This window comes from Anomaloglossus baeobatrachus, chromosome 2 (assembly GCF_048569485.1).
Source record: "Anomaloglossus baeobatrachus isolate aAnoBae1 chromosome 2, aAnoBae1.hap1, whole genome shotgun sequence".
Taxonomy (NCBI): domain Eukaryota; kingdom Metazoa; phylum Chordata; class Amphibia; order Anura; family Aromobatidae; genus Anomaloglossus; species Anomaloglossus baeobatrachus.
This window is the reverse complement of record NC_134354.1, coordinates 441,306,262-441,314,998: the sequence shown is the minus strand read 5'-3', so window position 1 is coordinate 441,314,998 and position 8,737 is coordinate 441,306,262.

Genomic DNA, 8,737 nt, shown 5'->3' with positions numbered 1-8,737 from the left:
CCGGAGAGCGAGTAGGGGCCCCGGGGGGGGTGCGGGGGCCTGGGGAGCGAGCAGGGGCCCCGGGGGGGTGCGGGGGCCCGGAGAGTGAGCAGGGGCCCCGGGGTCGGAGTGCAGGGGCCCAGGAATGGTGTACTGGGGCCCCGGAGGGGGGGTGCGGGGTCCCGGGGAGCGAGCAGGGGCCCCGGAGAGCAAGTAGGGGCCCTGGGGGGGGGGTGCGGGGGCCCGGGGAGCGAGCAGGGGCCCCGGGGGGTGCGGGGGCCCCGAGAGCGAGCAGGGGCCCCGGGGTCGGAGTGCAGGGGCCCAGGAAGGGTGTACTGGGGCCCTGGAGGGGGGGTGCGGGGTCCCGGGGAGCGAGCAGGGGCCCCGGGGGGGTGCGGGGGCCCGGAGAGCGAGTAGGGGCCCCGGGGGGGGGTGCGGGGGCCCGGGGAGCGAGCAGGGGCCCCGGGGGGGGTGCGGGGGCCCGGAGAGCGAGCAGGGGCCCCGGGGTCGGAGTGCAGGGGCCCAGGAAGGGTGTACTGGGGCCCCGGAGGGGGGGTGCGGGGTCCCGGGGAGTGAGCAGGGGCCCCTCATACTCACCTGTCTGCAGCCTCCCGGTGCCATGTCCGCTCCCGGTACCTCGGCTCCGGCTGTGTGCAGACGGCCGGGACACCTCCGATAGCTGCAGGACCTGGCGCTGATCACCTGATGAGGTCACCTGATGGAATCAGCAGACAGTGATAGTGACAGCGGTGACGCCGGCTTTTTACTACCCGTCCGGCTAAACTATCAGCTGATGCCGTCAGGAGACTTTATCAGCTGATTACCGCCGGGTCCTGCATTGATCGGTCTGACAGGAGTCTGCACAGAAGTGTGTGGGTTTTTTTTTCTTTTTTCTTTTGCACTGATGCATCAGCTGATTGTATAAACGGCTTTTATACAATCAGCTGCTGTGTCATGGAATTCACATCCTTGATCCTGACACGTCATCTGATCTCTCTGCCTTCCAGCAAACGATCAGATGATATTGGATCTGGATTGGATGGCGCGGGACCCTTGACCCAGGATTTCTGCGGAGGGGGGTTCTTTATATAAATCAATAAAGATGGAGTCACTAATTGTGTTGTGTTTTATTTCTAATAAAAATATTTTTCTGTGTGTTGTGTTTTTTTTTATCTTTACTAGAAATTCATGGTGGCCATGTCTAATATTGGCGTGACACGATGAATTTCGGGCTTAGGGCCAGCTGATAATATACAGCTAGCTCTAACCCCATTATTACCCAGCGAGCCACCCGACATCAGGGCAGCTGGAAGAGTTGGATACAGCGCCAGAAGATGGCGCTTCTATGAAAGCGCCATTTACTGGGGTGGCTGCGGACTGCAATTCGCAGAAGGGGTGCCCAGAAAGCTTGGGCACCCTGCACTGCGGATTCCAATCCCCAGCTGCCTAGTTGTACCTGGCTGGACTCAAAAATATGGCGAAGCCCACGTCATTTTTTTTTTAATTATTTAATGAAATTCATGAAATAAAAAAAAAAAGGGCTTCCCTATATTTTTGGTTCATAGTCGGGTACAAATAGGCAGTTGGGGGTTGGGGGCAGCCCATAGCTGCCTGCTGTACCTGGCTAGCATACAAAAATATGGCGAAGCCCACGTCATTTTTTTGGAGGGCAAAAAACTCCTGCATACAGTCCTGGATGGAGCATGCTGAGCCTTGTAGTTCTGCAGCTGTCTGCTCTCCTGCATACACTAGTGGAGAATGAAGAACATATTGAAGAAGGAAATTACATCAGATCTTTTTTTTCAACAATCTTTAATGGCATTGTTCAATGATAAAAATCGCATAAAAAAGCAGTGAGCAAAAATGCAGCAAAAAACGTAAAAACGCATCGCGTTTTTACCGCGGGTGAATTTTTGTGCGTTTTTCTGCAGCCAAAAACGCACAAAAAACACCTAGTGCGTACATACCCTTAGTGTGCAGAGAGCTGCGGAGGAGGACGGAAGACAGAGGAGAGGCCACCGGTGCTTGGAGCAGATAAGCGCTCAGTGACCCGAAGATGCAGGGAGAGGGGCCACATAAGATGGGAGCTATATGTGGCTATATGGGGAGAGGGGCCACATTAAGATGGAAGCTATATGTGGCTATATGGGGAGAGGCCACATAAGATGGGAGCTATATGTGGCTATATGTGGAGAGGGGCCACATTAAGATGGCAGCTATATGGGGAGAGGGGCCACATTAAGATGGCAGCTATATGTGGCTATATGGGGAGAGGGGCCACTTTAAGATGGCAGCTATATGTGACTATGGGGAGAGGCCATATAAGATGGGAGCTATATGTGGCTATATGGGGAGACGGGCCACATTAAGATGGCAGCTATATGTGGCTATATGGGGAGAGGGGCCACATTAAGATGGCAGCTATATGTGGCTATATGGGGAGAGGGGCCACATAAGATGGCAGCTATATGTGGCTATATGGGGAGAGGGGCCACATTAAGATGGCAGCTATATGTGGCTATATGGGGAGAGGGGCCACATTAAGATGGCAGCTATATGTGACTATGGGGAGAGGCCATATAAGATGGGAGCTATATGTGGCTATATGGGGAGAGGGGCAACAATAAGATGGCAGCTATATGTGGCTATATGGGGAGAGGGGCCACATTAAGATTGCAGCTATATGTGGCTATATGGGGAGAGGCCACATAAGATGGGAGCTATATGTGGCTATATGGGGAGAGGGGCCACAATAAGATGGCAGCTATATGTGGCTATATGGGGAGAGGGGCCACATTAAGATTGCAGCTATATGTGGCTATATGGGGAGAGGGGCCACAATAAGATGGCAGCTATATGTGACTATGGGGAGAGGCCATATAAGATGGGAGCTATATGTGGCTATATGGGGAGAGGGGCAACAATAAGATGGCAGCTATATGTGGCTATATGGGGAGAGGGGCCACATTAAGATTGCAGCTATATGTGGCTATATGGGGAGAGGCCACATAAGATGGGAGCTATATGTGGCTATATGGGGAGAGGGGCCACAATAAGATGGCAGCTATATGTGGCTATATGGGGAGAGGGGCCACATTAAGATTGCAGCTATATGTGGCTATATGGGGAGAGGCCACATAAGATGGGAGCTATATGTGGCTATATGGGGAGAGGGACCACATTAAGATGGCAGCTATATGTGGCTATATGGGGAGAGGGGCCATATTAAGATGGCAGCTATATGTGGCTATATGGGGAGAGGGGCCACATAAGATGGCAGCTATATGTGGCTATATGGGGAGAGGAGCCGCATTAAGATGGCAGCTATATGTGGCTATATGGGGAGAGGAGCCACATTAAGATGGGAGCTATATGGGGAGAGGGGCCACATAAGATGGGAGCTATATGGGAAAAGGAGCACATGGGATGTGATCTGCTGGGGAAAGAGGCCATAATGGGATGGGACCTGCTGGGGAAAGAGGCCATAATGGGATGGGATCTGCAGGGGAAAGAGGCCATAATGGGATGGGATCTGCAGGGTAAAGAGGCCATAATGGGAAGGGATCTGCAAGGGAAAGAGGCCATAATGGGATGAGATCTGCAGGGGAAAAGAGGCCATAATGGGATGAGATCTGCAGGGGGAAAGAGGCCATAATGGGATGGGATCTGCAGGGGAAAGAGGCCATAATGGGATGGGATCTGCAGGGGAAAGAGGCCATAATGGGATAGGATCTGTATGGGGAAGGTCGTCCATTCCAATTTTAGCAGGGCTCCTTTAGTAATTTTAAAAACTGTAGAAAAATCATTTAATACAATAAGACTGACAGTGACTGGAACAACTGATGCTGGACAGGAGAGGAAGGGGAAGGAGATTTTACTTTAAATTACTTGTATTTTTTGGTTGAGGAAATTGCGTGAAAATGGGTGTGGCTAACAGAATGGGTGTGGTTACAGAATGGGTGTGGTTTTCAAATGGGTGGGGTTTACAGATAACCTGGTAAAAATTTGAATCCCACCCCTGCTATATATAGTACGGTAACTGCATGGTGCTGGTGGGCCTCAAGACTTATTTTTCCTGGTGGGCCCCAGGTACTCCAGTCCGCCGCTGCCAATAAAGGTACCTTTTGGTTTTTAGACTTGCAGAAACAGCTATTGTGAGAAACTATTAACACAAGTTTAACAACCCGGCATAAGTGTTGTTCCACTGCCTGTAGAAAAGGTCACGTTACAGTATTCACCTTCAAATAATCAAACAAAAAAATGGGAAAAAGAGGGGGTAAGGGCCGTGGACGAGGTGGTAGTGACAGTGGTGGTCGCAAAGCAGTGTGATCGAGCCAAAGAAAAAGGTTCCTGCTTTATCTACCTCTGTCTTCCTATCCCAATTTTCTTGTCCACGTGGGAAAGCACTCTTGCGCCTTGAAAAGTGCGAACAGGTAACTAGTTAGATAGCAGAAAATGCCTCCAGTTACTTGTCGAATAGCAAATCCCAAGGGTCCACACAGACAGACTTGAGTAGCCCAGAGGCTGGCCCATCAAATCCTATGCCTGTTCCTCCTTCCTCACAACATCAGTATTCTAAGGAAACATATGCCACTAAAGCAGGTTACTCTGAGGAACTGTGTATGGGACCCTTTGACCTTTTTTGCCTCTCACCGCGCAACACCACCAACGCAGGTGAGGCCGTGGTGTGCAGTGATGCACAGATCTTTGAGCACCCAAGGCCAGAAGAAAGCCATGTTGTTGGCCGTGACATGCTGGGCAATCAGGTGGAAGCGTTGGAGGATGATGAGACAGTTTTCCTCAGGTCAGCCTGAAACCTCCATTCCCGAAGATATTGACCTTCAGGAATCTGAAGACGACATGGTCGATGATGAAGTGACTGATCCAACATGGACGGGTGATATGGATTGCAAGAGCAGCAGTGCAGAGGAGCATGTGCCCATAGTCCACAAAAAGGCTGTAAGACATAGGGGCACTTTGCACACTGCGACATCGCAGGTGCGATGTCGGTGGGGTCAAATTGAAAATGACGCACTTCCGGCATCGCATGCGACATCGCAGTGTGTAAAGGCTGGATGATACGATTAACGACCGCAAAAGCGTCGTAATCGTATCATCGGTGCAGCGTCGGCGTAATCCATGATTACGCTGACGCAATGGTCCGATGTTGTTCCTCGCTCCTGCGGCAGCACACATCGCTGTGTGTGAAGTCGCAGGAGCGAGGAACGTCTCCTACCGGCCTCACTGCGGCTTCCGTAGGATATGCGGAAGGAAGGAGGTGGGCAGGATGTTTACATCCTGCTCATCTCCGCCCCTCCGCTCTGATTGGCCGGCTGCCGTGTGACGTCGCAGTGACGCCGCACGACCCGCCCCCTTAACAAGGAGGCGGGTCGCCGGCCACAGGGACGTCGCACGGCAGGTGAGTGTGTGTGTGTGAAGCTGGCGTAGCGATAACTTTCGCTACGCCAGCTATCACCACATATCGCTGCTGCGACGGGGGCGGGCACTATCGCACTCGGCATCGCAGCATCGGCCTGCGATGTCGTAGTGTGCAAAGTGCCCCTTAGGGTTTCGACCACTGCCAGAGTTCAATCGACTGTGCATATGACACCACCACCTGTGCCATCTCAGAGTCCAAGGGTCCATGCACCACCTCAGCCATCTCAGAGGTCAAGGGTTCGTGGTGCGATTGTTGGGAGTTTTTTCTAACAGTCCTTCGGACCAAACGGTTGCCATTTGTCAAATCTGTCAGACCAAGCTTAGCAGAGGCAAAAATACTTTCAGCTTGGGCACCTCCAGTATGAGAAACCATATGTTAGCAAAGTACACCACTAGGTGGTTGACAGCTCTAGGTGAAAAACACGATTTCCAGACTCCAAACTCTGCCACTTCCCCTGGGCTGCCTGCTTCCCAAACTGGTGTGTAAGAAGGTGGCACTGATGCCTCCTTCTCCCAACCTGATGTTGGCCAAACTCAATCATCAACAACATCAGCTTCGATGTCCCAGCGTTCCGTTCAGTTGTCCTTATCACAGACATTCGAAAAGAAGCAAAAATACCCAGTTACGCACCCAAGGGCAGAAACCATAACTGCACACATTGCCCGATTGATAGCCCTTGAGATGTTGCCGTATCGGCTTGTGGGAACAGAGGCTTTCCGCCACCTTTGGGCGGTGTTAGAACATCGGTACTCTGTGCCTAGCCACCACTATTTTTCTCATTGTGCCATCCCCGCGCTCCACAATCACGTGTCTGTATTCATCAAACGGGCTCTCACCAATGCCATAACAGGGAAGGTCCACTTAACCACAGACACGTGGACAAGCGAAAGTGGGCAGGGACGCTACATCTCACTGACGGCACACTGGGTGAACCTGGTGGCGGCTGGTACAGAGTCTGACCCGGCAACATCCCATATAATTCCCAGACTCAGAATAGCGGGGCCCACTTCAATCACAGTTTCAGTAACCTCCTACACAGCAACAACTCCCTCCTCCTCCTACTCTTCATCTGGCTCCTATGCATCCTCCTCAACATCCGCCGGTATCCAACCGTCGACATCATTCCCCAGCTGGGATCTCTGCAGAACTGCCGCAGCTAAGCGTCAACATGCTCTACTGAAGCTCATCTGTGTCAGTGACAAATCTCATATGGCACCTGAGCTTTTGAAAGTAATAACTGAGCAGACAGATGAGTGGCTTGAGCCTTTGGATCTCCGTCCAGGGATGGTAGTGTGCGATAATGGTCGTAATCTGGTGGTGGATTTAAAGCTTGGAAAGCTTGTACATGTTACTTGTATGGCCCACATTGTAAATTTAGTAATTCAGCACTTTCTGAAGAAATACCCTGGGATACCAGACCTACTTACCAAGGTACGACATATTAGCGAACATTTCCGCAAGTCATCTCCCTCTTTTGCTGGCCTTGCAGTGCTGCAGCAGCGCTTACACTTGCCTCGTCACAGACTAATATGTGACCTCCCTACGAGATGGAATTCAACCTATCATATGTTAGCCAGGATCCATGAGCAGCAGAGGGCAGTATCCCAATTCCAATTGGAACATGCCCATCAGACGCAGCTGCCAGACATAAGTACTGCCGAGTACTGGGTGTGGATTGCAGACATTTGTCAGGTCTTAGAGAATTTTGATTACTGTACCAACATTGTGAGCAGTAAGGATGCTGTTATCAGCATTACCATTCCACTGATTTGTTTATTGAAACGCTCTCTGGATGGTCTGACTGACCAAAGTGTTCATGCACCCGAGTTGTCTGTGGATCCAGACTTCACAATGGTTGCTAGTAATCCACACAACCTCAGGCCACCTTTGCTCAGCATCATGAGGATGAGGAGGATGATGAAGAACAGGAATGCTTTGAAGTTGGTAATCAAGGGATTGACAACCCAAGCTTCAGGGCTGTCCAGCATGAATGGCCTGAAGAGGAGCAGGAGGAGGAGAGACAGACTAAGGAGGAGAGGAGGTTTAGAGAGACAGAATGTATTCTTAGCAGTGACACACAAAGGTTTCTAGTTCGGAGTCTGGGACAAATGGCACAGTTTATGTCACACTGCCTTTCTCATGACTGTCAGCTAGTCCACATTTTGGAAGACAACAAATACTGGTTATGTACCTTCCTTGACCCATGCTACGAAGACAAATTTGCTTCTCTACTTGTGGAGGCAAATTAGGATTGTGCAACGGAAACATTCAAGAGGACTGTAGTGGAGCACTTGATGAAACGATTTCCCTCAGAACATGCTGGCGTCAGAGGTAGCGTGTCATCTCACGCAACAGCATTACAAGAGAGGGCTACGCATAGTAGCAGCAACACAGGCGGGGGACTAATGTGCCAAAACTGGTCCATTTTCCACAAACCGTCAACTGCGAATCAGATACCGGTTGGGGGAATGATGACGAGGAGGGAACAGTTAAGTAAGATGGTGAGGGACTATCTAGGTGACCATATCAGAGTGCTTTCCGAGTCTACTGTTCCCTTTAACTATTGGGTTTCCAAGCTCCACACTTGGCCAGACCTCGCGTTATACGCTTTGGAAGTGCTAGCTTGCCTGCTGCGAGTGTGTTGTCTGTGCGTGCTTTCAGCTCAGCGGGGTCAATAATAACAGATAGTTGCACACGACTATCCACGGAAAGTGCAAACAGTTTGACCATGATCAAAATGAACCATAGATGGATAGCCCTAGAGTATCTCAGGCCGCCTGTTAACAAGACCCAATAATAAGTGTAGCCCCAAAATTTGGATTTCTTAAGTTCAAATAAGTTCCATTGTTTCTCATTCAAGACTATTTTGTCTTCTATCATCTAATTACACCGCATGACTAATGTAACTTGTAGAGATGAGCGAACCGGTCCCGGTTCGGCTCGAGTTCGGTTCGCCGAACGGAGGTCTCGTTCGAGTTCGGTTCGACGAACCGAACTCGAATTTCATAGGAAACTATGGCAGGCAATCACAAACACATAAAAACACCTAGAAAACACCCTCAAAGGTGTCCAAAAGGTGACAAACAACTCACAACACAACACAAACACATGGGAAAGTGACAAGGACATATACTCATGTGAAAACAAAAGAGCAGGACAAGGAAAAAGAGGAGGAGACACAGATATATGAGTATATGCAAGTAAACGTCGATGCCATTACTGTGCAACTTGAGCCCTGCTCATTTTAGGCTTCCAATCTGGATAAATTGCCTGAGCTTGCCACGTACGCCTTGGGGATCTTGTCGTGTCCTGCAGCCA